General features: G+C 46.0%; 1 protein-coding gene across 1 annotated transcript in view; it reads right to left on the reverse strand.

Annotated features, from left to right (window-relative positions):
• The window catches only part of BASP1 (brain abundant membrane attached signal protein 1), a 54,648-nt gene extending 36,947 nt beyond the window's left edge, over positions 1-17,701 (reverse strand). The window contains exon 1 of the mRNA XM_082724123.1: positions 17,490-17,701. The gene's annotated coding sequence lies outside the window, so the exon portion shown is untranslated. The remainder of the gene's footprint in view (positions 1-17,489) is intronic.
• Between the last annotated feature and the right edge of the window lie 650 nt (positions 17,702-18,351).

An 18,351-nucleotide genomic window follows, 5' to 3' on the forward strand; every position in this document is an offset into this window, starting at 1 on the left:
AGTCACTTTTGCTTTTCTCCCTGGAAGGTGGAATAACCTCAAGGATTAATACGCTGATTCACACTGAGGAATTACTCTGGGCCACCTACTGCCCGAAGTTCTAGAAAGACTGCACTGAAGCAGACAGGGTTCCCGTGACAAGTCATCACTGGTCAAAGAGCCATTACAGATGGCAGGTGTACAAATCAGATGGGAAGCTTAAGGCCAGAGGCATGGTAAGAGACTGGCTACCAACCCTGCCCTAACTTTGTTGAGATTAAAAAGAAAAAAAAAAAAATCACGTTCGAGAGTCTCAGCTACTTCTGTAAACTCTTTGCAATTTAGGAGTCCATAAAAACCAGCACTTTTGGGCGAAAGGGACTATACATGGAGGGAAATAGAATTCCTGTAACAAAATATTAAGGGAAAAATAATCTGTTGCCCTCCCTAGCACTACACACTTACCCAATTCATGAAGAAGCTCTACATGTTTTCTCCGTACAGAGATATCCCTTTGTATCACAGGTGATGTGTAATTTCAGAGTTGTTTCCATGCACCCCCAATTTGTGTTCCTAGGGGTTACATCGCTCTCCGGAATAAAGGACAAACACCACTTACACCTTAGATTCAAGAAGTCAGCTTCCCTGGATTAACAATTTGAAGGATCCTGCACACTGCCGTGAGCTTTCCCTAGAATCTTCTGGAGAGAACAACAGTAATTCTTCCCTCAGTGTCTCCAGCTGAGTACCCACCCCGCCAGTGCGGTTAGACAGACAAGTCAGAGTGCCCTGGGGACATTGCCCCAAGAGGTCCTTCAGGCACTGCAGGGTAAGGACACAAAGTATATTCTTACTGTGTTTTAATTACTAACTTTTTGGAAGGCTCTTCCTTCCATTTCTAATCCTTTGAGTGCTTTATTTTGGATGGAAATGTAGGATACATAAATGTCTTTTCTATCTTTAGAAAATTAAGACCTTTAAATGAAACAAAATCAATCCTGAATTCCACACGCTCACAAGTGATATTCACAGAAAACTCAGCAGTTGCCAACTGAACTTGGGAGTATCTCACATGGCTTAGTCGAGTGAAAGAGGCGGGTCCAGGGACACACAGGTAGAAAAGAGAAAAGGTAGAATCAACGGCTGTCTCACGCATCTAGAGACCAACACTTGTCTCACTGTGATTACTGGTGTGCTTGTTTGCCTTCCCCAGCTCTAAGCTCCTTCAAGGAAGGACGCCTGTCTTTGCATCTCCCAGCTCATTCAATAAACAAACAGTAATTCTGCAACAGTTGAATGTGGTTTGCATTTTCCCATGTTGCCTTTAACAGCAGATGAATCCCACATCGGTTGCTCATCGAAGGGCTTTTCAGGAGCTTGGTCTCCACACTGATCTTTAAATAAAGGATACATTCACCACAAAAACAATATTTGTATGTTTTAACTATATATATATGTGTGTGTGTGTGTATACATTATATATAGTTTTTTTACTTATGGCTACAAATGTGTCAGCGTACATCACGTGCCATGGACCCTCAAAAACATGTTTACAAAGCAGAAGAGGAGGGAAGGGAAGTATGTGCTCCCGACAGCCAAAGACCGAGGCCCACATGAATTCCCTGGCGTTTGAAGATGACCAAATCTGAACACCCACAGCAATACTGCTTGGGCTTCCTTAACGCAAGTCACATCATCGGGATCAAGGAAAAATAAAGGATGGAAACACCATCTAGGAAACTGTTCGGAAATACACAGCAGCCAGTTTGTGTCAGGACTCCTGCTCAACCACGGACACCACGTCCTGCCAGCGAATGCCACCTTCTGAGCACCTAACCTACAATGGGGCCAAGGGTTCCAAACAGAATGTGAAGTCAGGGGGCCTCAATAGTGCCTAAGATAAAAAATTAACTGCGAAGAGTGACCACTGCCCTTCCTATTCCACTACCCAATTGAAATCTAACGGGCTTGACCTTAAGGATGAGACCGCCTCCAGCGGTGCCCTCCCTCTTCCTGATGGCTAGCTCCTCTTGATGGATGCAGAAGTGCCCTTCTGGATGCCGAGCTGAGGGGCATTAGGGGAAGGAGGTTACAGGTGCAGAGAATGCCACTGGCTAATCCATAAACTGAATTCATTCAAAATGAGACCCCTTAAAGATGAAGTATTGATTTAATAGTATTAGTAGCAAGTGTGTAGGGTATAAATCACACAGAGGGTCTCGCAGCCCATCCTCAGCTCACAAATGTAGGCAACGAAGACTGTGATCATCTCAACTACAGCCTTTAATACGTAAAAAGAAACCTGTTACAGGAAGAATTTTGCAAATGAAAGATCAATATCCAGAAACATTTTAGGATGAGTAAATTATTTCTGTCAGACACAAGTTTACCGAAACCCTGCATTATTATTTCTTAAAGATTGATTTGAAAATTGATTTTACATCGATGTAAAAAACTACCAACATTTTTTTTTATTTAATAAGAATCCCATCAGTACAAGACTCAGCTTTAGGAAACTAGGCACAGATCTGTGAGAGATCTCAAGAGTTGACGGTATTTATTGCTCTAAACATCTTAGTTTCAACTAAAGCACAGTGCTCCTGGAGGCGGCAATGACAGTTGAATGTTGACCATCAAGCAGAGTATGAAAATGAGGAGGGGAAGGGGGAATTACAAGTGCTTTCTTAACTGTGTACGCCCCACCCCCTAAAGGAAACACTATGATGTTTGCTAAAGGTTCATTACCAGCTGGTTCCTGGACTTGAAGGCAAAACAAATAATATGAAATACGCCTTATTTGTTTGTATAGAATGACTGATGCCAAGTGGCCAAAGGAAACATGCCTTTCCATGCATTCAGCCCTTCCTGCAACCACAGGTTCTGAGCCAGAAACTTGACATCCAATGAGGAACGAAGCAAGCTGCAAGCTTCAAGCTTGGAGGATGTACAAGTTAGAGTAAGTGGTTACAGCACAGAATCGGGGCTGAACTCACTTTTACTTATTATGATCAACTAAGGCGTGAAGATTTAAAACCACACACCATCTGGGGGGCCTAACACGCCCAACTTCACAGGGGCTGTTAGGTAATGCATTAGTTAAGTTGTTCAGTCCTGACTGATCCAGTGCGAACCAGGATTCCATCCAGGCACTTGGAGGAAAGGAAGAAGAATGTACCTGTAATCAGCCCCAGCTTTCACCCGCTGGGCTGTATTTCCAAAAAGATTCCACAGTGTAACGGTGCTTTTTTTTTCACCAATAATACAGTTTCATTCTTCCTTGGAGACCCTACCTAGGGAGGAGGCTTACATGGCATAAGCCATTAGTACCAATTATTCGTAATGTCTCAGGGCTTTAGAACAATTACTACTAAACTTACTGCCTGGAAACAGGATAATTACACTAATTGGAGTTCATCAGATATTCATCTTCCTAGTAAGCACAACAGATGAGGTGAAATTTAGTGTCCATAAATGAAGCCCTTTCTGCTGCCAAAGGTGATTTTCAGAAGAAAGATAATGTGCGGTAGGCAACCTCGTACACTGCACAAACATGGAGTGCCTGCCCTCAGAACTGTCCTAGAACACGGTTATGGGTCAACAAAACCAATATATTCCTGCCTTCTGGTCTCTTCATCCAAAAGAGTGGAGATACTCAATAATCACATCCGTTTCCATCAATGCAAGAACAAAAACACCAAGTGCTCCAAGAGATGTGGGGACAGGCAGGGGAGGCATCTCTGAAAAAGCGGCATTTCACTGAAGAATACTTGGACAGCGGGAAAAGAATATTCCAGGCAGAAGAGAGTAGGCAAGAGGCAGCATGCAGCACAGGGGGAACCACGTGGGGGGCCATATGGCCGAGAACAGAGGGCGGATGAGAGAGAAGCAAGAGGGAGTCTGAAGAGGAAACTAGAAGATAAATGTGCGGGGACTTGCAGATCAGCAAGGATTTTTATAGTTTATTCTAAGTGGACCAGAAAGTCATGATATCAAGTCTTTGGCAGAGGGATGCCATGTTCAGATATAGACGAGTTATCAGGGCGGTCATCAAGGAGAGGAAGAGAAGCTTCTGCGAGGTTCGCGGCTTAGAGTAGAGGCTACTGAACAGACGGAGAGACAGTGACACGGCGCACTTCAGAGCTTTGTTACCAGAAGAGCCCAGTGTTCAGCAATGAGAGGAGAAGGGACCGGCCAAGAATGAGCGCTCAACTGCGGACCACGGACATCTGCTTGGAAAGAGACGTTGCATAAATTAAAGAGTTAAAATTAAAAACTCTACTACTTATGGCACATTCTATGCAGAAAGTAATCTAAGCTTTTAAAAAGAAACTAAAGAGCACCAACTTTCAATTATTTTAGGGCCCGTGGTTTATCCTGTCTGATAAAACGGAATTATTATATTCAATTTCGTGGTGGATTAATGAAGTAATATTTTTATTGCTGTAGTTAACACAACATGACGTGACCTGAAATTTGAAACAGCCAAGGCAATGGCTGAATCATTCCAGAGGGCACCTCAAACACGGCACATTGCTTTTGTAGAAAGAGTCTCTCCCAAGTGTGACATTCAGTGGAGACAAAACCCCACCCCACACCCACATTTGTTGAGAATGTCCCTCAAAAAAATCCCCTCAGTATCACTACTTGTTTTACTGCTTGGAAAGACCCAAAATTTATTAGCCTTGATGTCAGCAGTCATCAAGACTTTGTAGGATTCCTGACACTTCTTAACTTTCCACCTGCTAGAGTCCCACTGTATGGTAAATCTTTCATTAGATCTCTACCCACTCCTCCCACACCTGCCTTTGTTAAAACCCCCGTCTCCCATCACCTCCATCTATTAAAACCTGCTCCATGGTAAGATTGTGTGTGGTGAATCCCTACCAATCCCTACGAATTGGTAGGCTTATCCCTACCAATAAGCCTTGATGCTTATAGAGGATTTCAAATTGGCCAATGCATCTGTTCAACTCTTCCGTCTACAGTAAGGTCTCTCTGCCACGGTCACTCTTGGTAGGAGCTTTCTAAAGAGAGCCTTCCCCGAATAACTCCATCTTCATTTACTCAAGACTAGCTAGTTCTTTACACTGTTCTAAGGAAATCTTTTTCTCACTCCTTTGTTCACTCTCTTGTCACATTTGGGTATGTGGACATCCAAATGGGAAAGCCTTCGGGCAGAGGCAAAGAATCATGATACAAGGCTGTCTGGCCACACGCGAATGGTGACCAGTTGGTGGCAACAGCTTAGGGCACTGTGTTGAGGATTCATTCCAAGGCCCCTGGCATGGACCCAAGTCCATCACGCACACAACAGAGGGGACAGGATCTGCCTACACCCTTTGCCACCCCCAGGACAATGATGCCACAGAAACAGGACTTTCGAATCTTATACCAGGTTTGCCATTCTCTGGTGATGTGACTCTTGGGGAAGATTAACTTCTCTTCATCTCATGTCAAGTGGAGGCTCTTATGTTTGCCCCCCATGGGTTGGTGAGGACCAAGCCAGGGGCTCAAGCACTGTTGATTCTCTCCACTCTCCTCCTTGAGGGTAGCAACCGGTGAAGCAGCTTTCTGCATAGGACTTTCAAACGCTCCTCACTGTTTCTTAATACCAAGCACGAGTTGTTACAGGTTGAGCTGTGTTTCCACCCAATCCATCCACTGAAGCTGTAACCTCCAGGACCTCAAGATGTGAATGTATTTGGCGCCAGGGTCTCTCAACGGGTGATGAAGCTAAAATGAGGCCACTGGGGTGGGTCTTCACCCAGTGGGACTGCTGTGCTTGGCAGAGACACAGGGACAGGTGTGTGCCCTCGAATGCAGGAGGACCCAGCAAGAGGGCAGCTCTGCAAGCCAAGGAGAGAGACTCTGGAAGAAACGAAATACACCGACACCTTGATCGTGAACCCCCAGCGTCCATAAACTGTGAGAAGAGCAATTTCTGTTGTTTAAGCCATGCAGCATGTGGTATTGAGTAATGGCAGCCAGAGGACATAGGCAGGAGCACAGCACTGGTGTTTCCTACAGTCCCTGGTACCCCTTCCTCTGTCACATGAACCTCAGACAGAGGGAGCAGTGGGGATCCACTGACAAGGCGTCACTGACCCTTGACCTGCCACAATGTAGTTTTGCTTACTTTTTGTACTTACCAGAAATCCTGCCCACACACAGGGAATCCAGACACTTCTAGAAGCAGAAAAGGATTGGGTGTTTCCCCTCTCTCCAGCCAGACACATGGCTGCAAAATGACCGAACCAAAAACTTCCAAGTATAGCCCCTTCCTCCTTTTCAGAACCATCTTATGCACCATCAGTATTTAACAAGGAATGCCACTGCACAAGTGCCCCCGCACCCCGTGCTCCCTGCAAGACCGAACTGCTTCCTTGGGTCGGGAGATCCTTCAGCAGGTTCTCAGAATCAGATTTAACTGGAACAATGAAACCTAGCACTCACCACAGTGCATTGCAACATTCTAACACCTTCCTGTAAGCAGTTAGATGATTTCTCTACCAGGTACACTATGCAAACAAGTGCTTCCGTGCCAGGGTCTGCTGAGTTAGCCTTGTCACGTGCAAGACTACCAACTGTCTACATGCCCTAAGGGGTTGGGTTGGGTTTGGTGGGGTTTTCCACCTCTATCTCCCCCAGGCTACATCCTCTTCCAACACTAATCATGCCCAACTCAAAACTGCCTTCCAGTTTTGGGGTTGTTTTTTTTTTCCACTCCCCTTAGCGACCAGAGTCACATTTTTTGCAGTATTACATCATTCTGGACTTCTCTACCCTTTATCTGAGATTCCTGGCTACCTCACTATAGAAAGGAGCGACAAAAGATTCTCCTTTGGTAGAATGCCTAGCCTATGGCAATCAATACAGGAAGGAGAACTGAAAATAGGAGGCATTGGCTTAGAGAAGGCAAGTTAAAGGGGAACATGAGTTCATCTGTCCTAATTTGCCAACTGCTCCCTCTAACCACTACCTGCTCTCCTGAGCGTCCTAGGATTTGTTGCCGGAAGCAAGGATACAGTCAGAGATTGTGCTAGTATGGACAGCACTCAAGTTCAATGTCTAACAAAGTGGTATTTTATAAAGCAGAAGGGCTAACGGACAGGGTTGTTTGGATGTGGGGGAGCGAAGTGAAGCCTATAAACACTCATATTCACTTTTCCAAAAATTCACTTTTTGTAACATTCCCTGCACTCAGAGTTGGTAGAAAGTTAAACATGAGGTCTTAGAGATACTAGGAGAACTTCTTTCCCACCGTGTTTGTTCCACCGAAAACGACCACTCTTACCTTACTGAAATCATGTGTTTTAATTCCCTTGGGGCCAGCAGGGGTCTCCCAGGATGACCTCCACCCTAAGAGACTGTAGTACAGGTGAAATAAAGCTAAACTCTCTGGATGGCGGAAACAAAGCCAGTTAGAACACAAAAGGCGGAGGGGAATGGAGTGAGCTATTAATGTTTTTGTCTCTTGCGCCAAAGAAACCTTCGGGGTGGCTTTTCGATCATGAGCCCACCCCTGCATTGGAGGAGGGAGAAGAGTGACATTCAGATGGTAGTCACGTGAAGAAACACTTAACCTGAGAAAACATTATTAATCTTGTATTAGCCACCTTGTGAAGAACAGTGTTACAAACACCTGTTACTACTTGTCTGAAAGCCAAGCACTGGAAATTCTAGAACCACGTGGGTTTCCAAAGTCCAGTTGGGTGAGCCCTGGGAATTCAAGGCTTAAGGTCTGGACAAAGGATTACCAGGGCTACCGAAGAAATCTGAGCACAGTCTAACAACCTTCCCTGTCAACAGGGCGTTACTGGTTACTCATTCCTCGCTGAGGTTGGGTGACCAGAAGAAGCCTTGGGAGCTATTGTCACCACCAACTGTTGAGATTCTTTTTTCCTTAAGAAAATGAAGCATCCAGAGAAGATTCCAGACCACCTTATTTAATCATCTGAATGTCTTTAGTAAACGCCCACGTGGTCACATCTCCTTACCCTACCTCCTTGATGAAATGCAGGATAACGGAAGGTGGAAAGGTATCTCTCATCTTCCCGCCTACAGATCACTGACTTCTCTAGATCTGCCTTTTCCACAACCATCTCAAATATGCCCAAGGCGAATACAGATGCTGCTATTCTGTAGTCAACAGCTGAGAACATCTGTAAAGGTCAAAGACAGCAAACATTCCTCCAGCCCCTACAGATTTCGACAAGCCCAGAGAAGCTGAGACAATACTCCAGGAAGACCCAAGACCTTCCTTCTACGTATCCTGAAGTAAGGCGGGAGGTTCTTAAAGTTACTAGATGGCTGCTGTTTTCTCTTTTGATACAGTGTTTCCCCAATTAATTGGTGTTACTATTTAACTTGGCTATTCCATTAGTCTGTGTGGTAATGGTGTTTGGAACAGAGGTCAACAGGTAAGTGAAGTGGGTCTGTTCAAAATCGATTTGCCAAGCAATCTAGGAAACTTGTAATTCAGAAGCTCAACCAGCAAAGCCTGGTCTCTAAGGTCTGTTTCTTCGAGAACTTAAAAAAGAGGTTTTCACTTGGATTTATTCTGGGACTGTATTTCTGACCTACGAAACTGTAGTAATTAAAAGCACTACTAAAATTGTGAAGTCACTTCCATATTGCGGGCTTCCCTGGGAAGAACAGAAATTCACGAAAGCTTATTCTCCACTTATTGAAACGTCTAAACAGATCACTTAAAATAGGAGATGAAAACTGCCTCTCATCAGAGGTAAACTTACCACGGTTTCTCCGAGTGCGAATCCACGTATTTTTACAAGGCTGACAGAAGTTTCAAAAGCCTGATTATTAAGCCTTACAAAATGTTTGCAACAACTTAAGTACCGTATGTATTAAGTGCCGTATTTTCATGGCTACTTCAGAACCTTGCGGCACTTTCAAATCCTCTAGTCGGTCCCAATACTATAAATGGTAATTCTAAAGAAAAACAATTAAACCTCATGTTTTATGTACCTCTCAAACTAGGAGGCCAGATAACACTAGTAATAAAAGCTGGTGTCCATCTTTCTCCACAACATTGTACACTGGATCTGCCAAGACACTCTCAGCATCCCCAGCGTCCAATTCTGGATTGTTCCACTCATTTTACAGCACCCCCCACCACCACCAACCATGAGTCTAAAGCCAACTGGCTTTCTTTTCAACTGTGTACCCTCTCTCTGCAGCCCCCCAAGCTAGCACCCGGGTTCATTTAAGGAGGGAAACAAAGATATTGACACCAAAATTTAGTTTTATTAACCAAGTTATTTTAATGCATGCCATAAATGCTTTGGCCTATGAAGGAAGTCACGTGCCTATGACGCAAGAAGAAAAAAGAGATAAGCTGAAGAGGAAAGAGGGCATGCAGCTAGCAGAACAGCAGGGACTCTCCGCAGACAAGTCCCATCAGTGGGTCCATCAAAGGCAGAAGAGATGGTTTCTGCAGAGGCAGGGAGAAGAGGATGGGCAGGAACAGACACCCAGGATCAGGACTGGATTTTCAAAAAATGGTACCAGGGTACAAGCATGGCAGGAATTTAAGTTGCAGAAATTGAGTAAGAGTTTGACTCAATTCCACAGAAGGGAGGGGCAGCTGGAGGAAGGCTTTGTTGGGAAATAACCTGGTTTTCCACCCGCCACTAACCAGCTCAAGACTTTTGAGTAAGCCACCGACTTTTCTAAGATCCTTCTGAGCTCTAAAGTGTCGGTCATGAGCTTTCAAACATTCTGCTAGGATGACACAAGGTATTTACAAAAGGCTGAGGCTAGGGTAGCCAGGGTAGTAGTATTTAAAAGCAGCCACCAAATTCCTCTAAATGAATCCTGCAGAGGCAGAATGAAATGGGTTCACAACGTTGGGATTCAGTCTGTTTTTCGCATCAGGCAACGCTAGGTACTGAGCAGGAAGGGGGTCAAGTAGTATCTTGATTAGTATCTCAAGGGCAGAATTACAAGGAAGGCATTTGAGCACTTATTTCCACCAGTGAAGGGTAATAAGGAAAGTGAAGGGGCCAACCAAAGTCACATCCATCTAAGAGTCCTTATTAGGAGCAGCCGCCGCCACCATCGTCCTCACCACCACCACCACCATGACCATCGTCATCATCATCATCGCCATCCAAGAAAAGGAGGACTTAAGGATATTAGCTCCTGTTCACTCTAACAAGAAGCATTTCTAATCTACAGGTCACTTCATGTATTCAGTGACTAAATATTTATTCTGCATCGTATCTCTCCTAGATAAGTAATTTTTCACTGAAGAACTTAGGACAACTCTCTCTAAATCCAAACTGAAAATGCTGATATGTTAGGAGGTCACCCCTTTATCCCACGTCCATCTGACGTAAGATAAAACGTCCAAGGCTTATGGAAAGTACAGTGTAGCACTGGGGAGGAGAGGGCCATCAGACATGGATTTGAATTCTAGCACTTTCTATTCGCTTTACAGTCTTACCTACATTATGGAGCCCTCCATTTTTTATTTACTTCTGGGTAAAATTCATTTTATGGTTTGTTTCAGGGGATGAAATTCAATTAGAGAATATGATATACAGGAAATACCAACAAATGTCCTCCCCCATCCTTCAACTTCTCCAGATTAACAGCAAAAAAAAAAAAAAAAAAAAAAAAAAAAAAAGCTTTCACTGAGGAAAACTTTAAAAGATATAACATCCATATCTAAAACCTTTCCTACAGTGAACACCTGACAGAGGAGAAAATATAATTTCCCTCCTAAATCCCTAAGATTCAAAAAACTGTTTTTAAAAAAACTAGAAAACGATTTAACTAGGACACCTGGGTGGCTCAGTAGGTTCAAGTTCCTGCCTTGGGCTCAGGTCATGATCCCAGGCTCCTGGAACTGAGCCCCACATTGTAGTGTCTGCTCAGAAGGGAGCCTGCTTCTCCCTCTCCCCCCCACTACTCATTCTCTCCCTCACAGATATAATCTTAAAGAAAGAAAGAAAGAAAAAAAAAAAAAGAAAGAACGAACGAACGAAAGAAAGAAAAAGAAAGAAAATGATTTAACCAAAATGACAATGACTTTACCTTCACCTAACAGCAAAACTCTGTCCAGGAGGAAAAACACAATCCACTTGGGCAGAGAGCCCTGAATTAAAGGCCTGAAAGGGTCAGTGACTCCAGGATTCACCAAACCCAACTTCCTTTTTGCTTTTTTTAAGAAGCCAGGATGACAGGTCTCCATGATGGTAATTTCAAAAATTGCTGTGACCAGGTAGGTGACAATAATAATACTTCCTGAATAATACACATTTTACTCTTGGCATGGGGTGGTAGGGATATGGCCAAGTGTAAACCACGTGTCTTCCCAATTTTAAATATCAAGATTGGTTTATGTCGATCTTTGTACCAATGACTAAAACCCTCCTTTCAAATGCAGACAAGTACATCTTGTTCAGGACCCAACAAACTTCCTACTTCAAGGAATCTGAATGCATTGTGTCTACTTCTGCAGGTCATCCAGTGTTGCCCAGATCTCAACCTTATCAAAACAGTAAACCTTTCTCTGATTGCTTTCACTTTTTTGGGCCCCATTTTAAAAGCAGTTCAATACGGAGGCTGGGGTTGTCTTCATCGACTCAGTCTGAACTTCCGAAACTAGGCAACATATTCGAGGTATCATGGCTACACCTGGCGGGTTTTCCCAGACCACATACTTCTACGTTCTACCAACTTCTGTCCAAGGCACCACCACAGACCTGTTTTTAGATGACCTCTTGGACAAGTATGTGAATAGCTAGAGACATAGAGGGAAAGCTGGTTTGCTCACCACTTTATGGTGACTGGGCCTTACAAAGTCATGCGGAATACGTGAGACAGTGTCCTAGGTGTTTGATGATTTCACTTGATCCCTACAACAACCCAATAGAGTAACCCCCATTTTACAGATTTTTAAGGGTTGAGGCACAGATAAGTTAAGCAATTTACCCAAGGCCTCACAGCTAGTAAACAACCCAGTGAAGTCCAACTCTACCACACCCAACCCTCCAAATCAGGCTTTTCTAAATATCATACCCTTCACACCCTGTACAAGCAAAGGCCGAAATATATTTCAAAGAGAAGTTTAAGCAACAAACCAGTGAAATCTAGTCCCTTCGAAAATATGAAGAAAAATAATTCAAAAAAAGTTCATAAAATGTCTAAGTGATAAGGAGGAAATACTGTGCAAATGCTTTGCCTTCCCCACTAAATGCCGTTTTTCTATATTATCTTGAAATGTTTTCTTATGCCCTGGGCCCCTGGTGTGCATGCAGATGGTTTCTATTTCTAAATCTCCAAAGCTTTCAGGAATTTATTCCCAGACTCTGAAACCTGCTCAGTTGCAACCTCCCCTCACCAACAGCCTTAGCTAGTCAAAAAACTCTCTGCTTTCCTGTTTTTGTTCAAAAAAATCTGCCGCCTTTAGAAAGCCTGATTTTTTAGGTTATTTAAATCCTCAGGTTGCGGAAGAAGGAAAATCCACCACAGGACTCTCTCTGCATCCGTGTCAGCCGATTTCTGACTTCCAGGGGGGGACAAGAGAAAGCTGTTTAATCAGTGTTGCTAAGGCTTGTGCCTTTAAAACTGCAATTTAACTATATCCTGGTAAGAACTGGCTTCCATATGGTCATCTACTTTCCATGTGGTTCACTGGACACTTACCTAGATGTCTGTCTTAATAGTGATGGAGGGAACAGCATTCAACAGAAATCTTCCTTTGGCAGGCTGGGAGCATCTGTGGCTCTAGGACTACCCCCGTATTTTCCCGTAAGAATGTAAATGCCATCTCTCAAGTTACGTAAGCAGCCATGGGAAATTCAATGAGGGTGGCTACCCTGGTTTCATTCAATCCACTTTTGGGCAAATTCCCATACAGTGTCTTATTAAATTTCAAATATGTACATGTATGAGAACAGTAGCTAGTAATTATGGTATTTGAGCATCTTTGAAACTGAAATATCTGATTTCCAACTGAATACACTGAAACCCACAGGTCCTGACTAATCAGCATGGGACAAAAATACAGCTCAACATACAGAAAAGAGTTAGTGATGACAATCACACAACCGTTGAAAATGAAGAGTAAGAAGTCAAGTAAGAAGTCAAGAAGCCTCCGAGAGCTAGCCATTGTGCTTAGGCACATTTTAGCTCTGTGTGTGGTCCTTATTATGCGAGAAAATAAGAATTATTACCCCAACGGTACAACCAAAGTTAAGTTAAATTCAGAGAGGCTTGAAGTCATTTGCCCACAGTGGTTTAGTCACTGTCTTTAAGAGCTTTCAAACCAGCTCCTTTCCACTGTGCCTCAGGGAACCAATCCCAGATGTACCTTCTCAAAACACACTGAGTACTTTATCTTTGGGGGAAAAAAAAAAATTCTGGGATCATCACAACTCAAAGCTGTTTCCTGACTATTTATCTACCATAATTAAGCCAAAGAATAAAGTTCATGTTGCACTGGGTTATCTGAAGTCTTAAGACACTAGAATAAATGGAAAGGATTGGGTGGGCTGAGAAAACTTGATGGAAGCCTAGATGCTGTGGCACCCACTTCCCAGAGAACAGCTTGCCTACGTCCTCCAATTTCCCTCAGCCGCAACTTGGCTTCCAGTTCACCAGCTAACATGGTCATTGAGATGTCAACCTTTGATAAAGAAGATGTAAAATGAGTAGGTATAATTCCATGTAAACTACAGGCCTACGCACATCAGAGTATTTCTTTCAATAGAACCAGACACCAAAAGCAATGGCTTCTGACACGGTAGTTGGCAAAGGCCTTTTCCGGATTTTTTTTTTAAAGACAAAATTTTAAAAGAGGTCAGAAAAATAAGACAGAACAATTTCATAAGTCCTTTATTTTGTAACCATTGTTTATTACAGCTTTTCAAGTTCAGTGGCGTTTCACCTGCGTTTTTAAGCCTGTAAATGAACATCTTATTTTAAGATGTTCGAGGCAACCCGTATGTTTTACACTGCTAGAAACTGGAAATGAGCTTCTTAGGACACTTGCTACCTAGGCTCCCACATTCACATACGTGTTTAGAAAGACCAAAAATTGATTATTTTCCAAAGACCAGTATGAAGCACTATAAAGTACCCAAAACCATATAAAATTCTACACCAACTAGTTTAGCTTATCATTAATAAGATTTTATTTTACCACATATGTATGTATATATAATGTGTATATATGAGCATGTATATAATGCATACACCCATGTGCACTTATGTGGCACCTTAAAAAATGTTTGGATTTTTTAAGTTTTTACAAAACTACTGTGTATAACACGCAGACATCCATTTTTACAGCATTTCACAGTGACCCAATCTCCCCCAAACCGAAGCTTTCAACACTTTGCTTATCTGACCACGGAATAAAAATGGTTTTTAAATTGTTCTTAATGTGAATTTGTTTAAAAAAAAAAAAAAACCACACACAAAACTAAAGAGGCAGAAGACATCACATCTTCGACTATAGTATTATGTGTTCTGGTAAATCCAGTGAAATTGTAAAGATGCCTCCAATGACAGAGAGCCACAGCCCCTGGCCACAGCCCTTCCATCGGACATTCAAATTAGGGTGGTCCAGCAGGAGAGAAGATTCTCTTCCGTTCGCCATAAATGAAAGCATGAGCACCAGTTAAAGACAAAAATGCCACTGCCCATATGCTTCTTGTTGGCACATTTTGTCAAAAGGCCCATTAGCTCCCTTGCTCCACCTGCTAAGGACGGCCAAAAAACTAACGAGATAAAAGAATAAGGTAACTGATGTTTTTTCCAAATTCAGTTTAAAAATCAACTTGCTTAAAAACCTACGACTCTCTGAATTTGGAACATATTAGCATATATTTGCTATCCAAATCCATCTATATTCCAACTCACTTCTCCCTCAAAAACATAATCTGAAGGGGAAAGAAAAAGAAAAAAAACTGCAGATACCCCCCTAAACTGTAATAAGCCACCCAATACGAAGGAACAGAGCGGGTACCAGCCAGCTATCCTACCAAATATAGGTTCTGATATATTAAATGTGATCAATATCAATATCCCCTTATTAAAAGGAACAAAAGAGATGACTTCCATTTGCCTGCTCGATGTCGTCCCACCAGGATGTACAGAGAATACTTAAACATAAAATTCTAAATGGGCCATTGCAAAAATACCGTATTTAGCTATTTTATATCCGTAAGTCACCTTCTGGATAGTAGACTAAAGTAGCCCCCCAAACCCAAAAGAAATCTAAATGCGCATAATCTGGATAATACACCATTTTTTTTTTTAAAGAAAATTGACCATCAAAGGTATATATATCATGGCTTCTTTTAGATAGTACAGAAAAGAAAAAAAAAGGAAATAAAGAAAAAAAGAAAGAGAAGCATTATGAATTCCATCAACCATCTTCACCCCATCAGCCCTAGTTATCTTCTTCCTGCTTTCTCCCCTACCAATGATTTTCACCTCCATGGGGTTGGCCTTTTGGGATCCCTACTGAAACAATGAGGCAGGAATCAAGAAGAAAAACAGGGTTAGGATTCTGACAAGGTAACCATTTTCTCTGTTCTGGGTTTTGTAGGCCATCTTGTTCCTATAAACGCCAAAATGTCTTAATTTCTCCCAAGCAGTGACACTAGGGGCAGACAGCCACTGTCAGTTTTGAAACCAATGTCCCTTAATCAAAGGACCAGCAGCAAAAAAAATCTGTCAAATGGTTAATTGATGCAAATCGAGGGCCACCATCACTGCAGTGCAATAAGCTACAGAAAAAAAAAAAAAAAAAAAAGGACAATGAAGAGTACTAGGAAGGAAAGTTAACAGGGTTCGGTCACAAAAATATTTAAGCCACAGTGTGCTCTCATCACCAAGGACCATCTTATTTTTCGTCAACTGAAATCACTAAGAAAGCAAAAGACGCAAGGTGACCTGGAAAAGAAGACACACACACAGAGGGGGGGGAAAACTGTCATTTGTGTCCAAGGATTTCACGCAACATTTAGGGCAACCGCCTTTGTTCCTCGGCTTCAGAAGGGAGTGGGTGGGTGGGTGATGGAGAGATCAGACGCGGCTGCCGGGGCCCTCCACACCCTGCTCTCCGGCGCATGCGCGAGGCCAAGACAAAGGAATAGGTAATTACAGTCCCGATTCATTCATTTTGCCCGCAGTACTGAGATCGGTTATCCCTGGCTGTAATCCCGGGGAGGGGAATCCACACCCCTACAGCCCAACGGCCCCCTCGACGCTAACCTGTTCGCTTTTAACCCCCCGTACATGTGCTCGCGGCCTCGCGGGAGACCGAGGTGTGTCAACCCCGCTCAAGGTCCTAAAAAAATGCACCCGCGAGCGCGGGGCTGACTTCGGCCGGGTGAACACTACACCGGCCGAGGCTGTCCGCGGAGCTCGTTTCGCGGCGGAAATGTCTCTGGGGACGCCGATAAGGAGCCCGGCCGAGCGTTCGATGAATATTCATGAAAAGAATGCGGTTAGTAGCCGCGCGTGGCGTGTGCGAACGGATCCAGGGATTCGCCGCTTTTCTTTTTCGGGGGCGGGAGGCCGGAGGGAGGGCGTGGGGCGGGAGGCAGGCACCGGGCGTCGGGTTTCAGCGTTAGCGCTTTCGGCAAAACCTGCTAAACCCCAAACCTTCGCTCGCAGCGGGGCTGCGCCGTGGGGGCCGGCGCGCTGTCAGGTTCAAGCTCACACCCTCCCCGCCCGGGCCGCGAGGGGGGAGACGCCCAGCGCATCTCGGAACCCAAACCTCCGTAAAAATGAAGTGCTCAGACACAGCCCACAGGTTAGTGGGAAAGCAGGGCGGCCACGTCCGAGGCTGCGGCTCGGCTCCGCTCCGATGTGCTCCGGGAGGCACGTCGTCGTGGGAACCTCGCGCTCCGTGGCCACCGCAGGCCGAGAGACAGGAGTCCCCCGGGTCAAGGAACCCCATTTGTGACACCAAAGAGGCACCTCCCTCCTCCGGATCACACCAGATCCCCGTATTCTCTCTCCCCCTTACTCCCGCCCCACCCCACCCCCACCCTCCATCTCCGGCAGCTGCGCCCCGCGCACCGAAGCGCTTTCTTTCGGGCTGTGAATGGTTCCGATGACAGATACGCTCCCTTCGGCCGCACAAAACCGTCTCTTCGGGACTCAGTGCGTTTAAAGGGGTTCGCATTCGCCAATTTCCTCCTTAACGAGCAGCTTCCCTCCCGTTACCCACCCCCCAACTCCGTTTAGCGGACTCGCCACCCCCACACCCTTCCCACCCTGCAAGAGGCTGAAGCCACCCACCTCGGGGGGCCCCCATCCCCCCGAATCCCCGAAGTGCGGCAGGAGCCTCGCGGAGGGTCCCCACGGTGGGCGCCGTCTAATCGGGCCCGCAGCGCCCCACGCCCCCGGCCGCGGCGCGGAGAGAACAAAGGGCCTCGAGGTGGGGCGGCGGCGCACGGAGCCCCCGGGCTCCCGGCACCTCGGGTCCGCGGGGGCGGCGGGGCGGCTGGGGCGCGCCTCCTTACCGGCTCTGGGTGCCTGTGCCGCCCCTGAGTGAGCGCGGTGCCGCCGAGGGGCCCGGGTCGCAGGCGTCGTCCGGCGGGTGCCTGGCCGCAGGCGGAGGCTCTCTCCCCGGCTCGACGGCGGAGCCCGGAGCGAGGAGCGAGTTGGAGCGCTGCCGCCGCCGCCGTCGCCGCTGCCGCTACTGCCGCCGCCGCCGCCGCTGCAGCCTCTGCATTTCTCGCGCTCGCGCTCCCCCTCCCCTTCCTGCCCAGCGCCCTCCCCCGGCGCGTCCGCCCGCCCAGCCTCCCTCCTCCCGCGTACCCCGCCCGCCTCCCTCCCCTCCCCTCCCCTTCCCTCCTCTCCCCTCTATCCCGGGCCCCGCCCGCCTGCCTTCAACGGCCCTCCATCCCGCTCCCCTCCGTACGTCCCGGAGGTCCCCCTGTCCCCTTCCCTCCCCTCCTCCCCCGCCCCTCCTGCCGGTTCATCTGCCCTCCAGGAGGGCTTCCCACGCCCTCCCCAGCTCCCTCCCCTCCCTCTCCTCCTGTCCTGTCCTTTCCCGCGCCCCCCCCACCCACCCACCCAGCCCTGCGCCGCCTCCCCTCCCCCGCCGCGCCAGGGCTGTCTGTGGGCACTTGTCTCTTCTCTTTCTCTCCATCTCAGCCCCCTTTGGAATGGTTTGATAGGAAGTGCTCCGTCTCGCTCAGTCTTAAGGGGCTGCCTCGAGGTGATGAATGACGCCCCCTGCCACCTGCTACCCTTCGCAGCGCCCCAATCCCGCTCGCGCGCGACGTCCGCCTGAGATTGCGATACCTGGACGGGCGGTGAGGGTGAGGGTGACCTGGTGGCTCCCCTCAGCCCGTCAAGGCAGACGTCCTCGGGGTTGAG

This window comes from Mustela nivalis (assembly GCF_964662115.1).
Source record: "Mustela nivalis genome assembly, chromosome: 3".
NCBI lineage: Eukaryota > Metazoa > Chordata > Mammalia > Carnivora > Mustelidae > Mustela > Mustela nivalis.